Raw genomic sequence first — 3,798 nt, 5'->3', positions numbered from 1 at the left:
GCTCCTCATTTCTTCCATTTGCTTTAACATCTCTCCACTGGAGAGCCAGTTTCAGTGTCTCTTATGACATCCATTTTGACCGTTTCCTACTTTCTTGTCTTCTTAATGACTTTTTGCTTTCTTCATGTATGATGTTCTTGATGTCATCCCACAACTCTTCTGGTCTTCAGTGTTTAGTGTTTAATGTATCAAATCTGCTCCTCATATGATGTCTAAATTCAGGTGAGATACATTCAAAGTCATATTTTGTCTCTCATGGACTTATTTTCATTGTCTTCAGCTTCAGTTTGAATTTGCATATGAGTAATTAATAGTCTGTTCCACAATCTTCCCCTGGCCTTGTTTTGACTGATGATATGGAGCTTTTCCATCATCTCTTTCTGCAGATGTAGTCAATTTGACTTCGATGTATTCCATCTGGTGAGGTCCATGTGTATAGTCGTCTCTTATGCTGTGTCTAGAAGGTATTTGAAATGAACAAATCATTGGTTTTGCAGAATTCTATCATGCGATCTCAAGCATCATTTCTCCCTCCAAGGCCCTATTTTCCAACTACTGATCCTTCCTCTTTGCTCCTAACCTTTGCATTCCAATCACCAATAATGATCAATACATCTTGATTGCATGTTTGGTCAATTTCAGATTGAAGACGTTGGTATAATTCTTCTATTTCATCTTCACTGGCTTTAGTGGTTGGTGCGTAAATTTGAATAATAGTGGTATTAACTGGTCTTTCATGTAGCAGTGTGGGTATTATCCTATCACAGACAGTGTTGTACCTCATGACTGATCTGGATATGTTCTTTTTGAAAATGAATGCTACACCATTCCTCTTTAATTTGTCATTACCAGCATAGTAAACCATGTGGTTGTCAGATTCCAAATGGCCAATAGCAGTCCATTTCAGCTCACTAATTCCTAAGATATCAATGTTTATGTGTTCCTTTTCATTTTTGACCACTTCCAATTTTCCTATATTCATACTTCGTACATTCTATGTTCTGATTTTCAATGGATGTTTACAGCTGTTTCTCTTCCTTTTTACTTGTGCCTCATCAGCAAATGAAGGTCCCATGGGCTTTACTCCATTTGCATCATCACAGTCAACTGTACTTTGAGGAGGCAGCTCTTACCCCCCTCACATTTTGAGTGCCTTCCAACCTGAGGAGCTCATTTTCTGGTACTATATTTGACAGTGTTTCTATGATAGTCATAAGGTTTTCAGTGACTAAATATTTGGTAGTAGTTAGTCACTCCTTCTTCCTAGTGTGTCTTTGTCTGGAAGCTCATCTGAAACCTGTCCACCATGGGTGATCCTGCTGATATTTAAAATGCTGGTGGAATAGTTTCAGAATCACAGCAACTCACAAGCCAACACAGTAAGACAAACTGATGAAGTAGCTAGTCAGAATTGGCAAGGATAAAGTGTCAGTGAAGGAGATGATGGAAGTATAAGGGTTTGCTCTAATGAAAAGCCTTGTTATAAAAAATCACTGACATGAATGCCACTCTTTTGACTGCTATTTTTTTTATTATTATTATTGCTATCTGAAATAATTCTTTAGATAGCAAGGTCGGTGGTTCAAAGCTCACTATACTCCCTTTGAAACCCTATAAAAGGTCGCTATTAGTTAGAAGCAACTCAATGGCACTTAACAACAACAACACCGAAGTCATTCTTGGAGTCCCAGTGTAGTATATGTACATGACCATAAACTGCAAGGTTGGTGGTTCAAACTCACCAGTCACTACTCAGAAACCCTATTCAGGGCCACTATGAGTTAGAATCGACTCAACAGGACTTGACAACAGAAATAAGAAAGTCATTCTTAGCCATTTAAAAATAGTTTTATAACCTGTTTCAATATGGACCTGTTCCTTTTTTTTTCTCCCTAAATAACCTCAAACCAAACATAAGGCATCTAAGAAGACAGAATCAATGCTAACAGCATTGATTTATTATCATTCTTTTCCTACATTTTTGCATATCCTACTACTGTTCTACCAAGATTGTTGCTGATGAAACATTTGATGCTAATTAATAACTAGAGGTAACTAGTTATGTGACTCTTTGCACAGAAGAAAAAGCTCTGGGTCACTTAGGATTATACTGGCACAGACACAGCTTTAGAAACCATGTACATGTTAAGATGAATATTCTAATGTTATTAAATGCTATTGCATATTTCAAAAATATTTCAAGATAATCTCGAGTTATGTATGTGTGTGTGTTATGTATATAGATTGTTTCATTCATGAGCCCAATAAATATTTATTGAATGCCTACCATATGACAATACTATGTTTGCAAATGTGCATATAAAATGAATATGAGAAGTTCTAATCCTCTTTTCGTGGGATCTCTTATGCTACCCTCATGAGGGAAGCAGAATAATATTAACTGAAACACAAATCAAAGAGCTTTCCCAGTAAATGAGCTAGTAGGTAAGCAACTAAGGCATTCTTATTCCCCTTCCAGAATTATATTCAATATATTTACATTTCCCATATTATCATTCACAATATTAAGGCTTTAAGTAAAATGAAGTATTATATGCTAACAATATTTCACAAAAATAAATTTGCATTATCAAACTACATTAGAGTCATTTTAGGATATATATTCTTTTTTTAAAAAGTTTTTATTGTGATTTGAATTATATATACATGGGACAAAATCGGTTTTACATTCATTGTTTCATTGAAATGATTACAATATCCTCCATGCATCATCATTCAACAGTATTTGTTTCCATTCCCTCTGTTTTTTGTTTTGTTTTGTTTTTTGGGGGGCGTATGTACACAAAAAACACTTAAGACTATATAATCAGTTAAATAACCAAAGGGCACATTTTGCAAACCTGTCTCCTGGCCACCAGCACCTGGTCACCAGCACACAGCCTTTCTCTTTCCATGAGTCTAGAGTCCTCAGCTGCTCTACATCTCCATTAGACCATATCTACTATTGAGCCGTTCAAAATATTTATCAAATATTCTTAAACGTACTGCCCAAACCTACTATTGTCAAGTTGATTCTTTGGCACAGAAACAAAAATGATTTCTAAGAATTAGAAATAGATTTTCAAAACCTTAACAATATATTGCACATTAATCCAAAGAACATTAAAATCCTCACAAGTGGATCACAGAGACCCAGTAGGTTGGAAAATAACTTCTTCATAGCAATTCTAATGTTATAAGTCTTTAAGGAAGTAGCCCGTCTCATTTTTCTCATACAGAGAAGCATGTGTATTCAAACTGCACACCTTTCCATTATCAGTTCAATGTTTAACCCACTGTGCCCTCAGGACTCCTTCAACAAATATTGCAGTTATAAAGAATTATTTACTTCAATGAGTGCTACACTATTAACATCTCACTGTGTAGAGGTTGGGGTCTAATGCACCACACTCATATTTTCGAGGAGTAAGTTCATGAATAGAGTCCTGGTATGGTGCTGTGGGATAAGCACTGGACTGCTGACTACAAGGTTGTCAGTTATAACCAACCAGCCACTCCTGGGAAACCCTGTGCAGCATTGCTATAAATCAGAAACAGCTCAAGGACAGTTAACAACAACAATCACAAAAGCTCATTAATGCATTTGCCTAGTCATGATGAATCCAGATAGCTTCTTTTTCTGTCTATTCCATTCCCAGAATTGATGTCTTCACAACCATTAGCTATGAACATACCTCAGAATAGAAATGTTTATACACTTTATAAGCCATCTATCTTTTGGCACAGAAACAAAAATGATTTCTAAGAATTAGAAATAGATTTTCAAAACCATAACAA

The sequence above is a fragment of the Chrysochloris asiatica genome, unplaced genomic scaffold, assembly GCF_000296735.1.
Source record: "Chrysochloris asiatica unplaced genomic scaffold, ChrAsi1.0 scaffold00091, whole genome shotgun sequence".
Lineage (NCBI taxonomy): Eukaryota > Metazoa > Chordata > Mammalia > Afrosoricida > Chrysochloridae > Chrysochloris > Chrysochloris asiatica.
Note: the sequence above shows the minus strand (reverse complement) of the source record.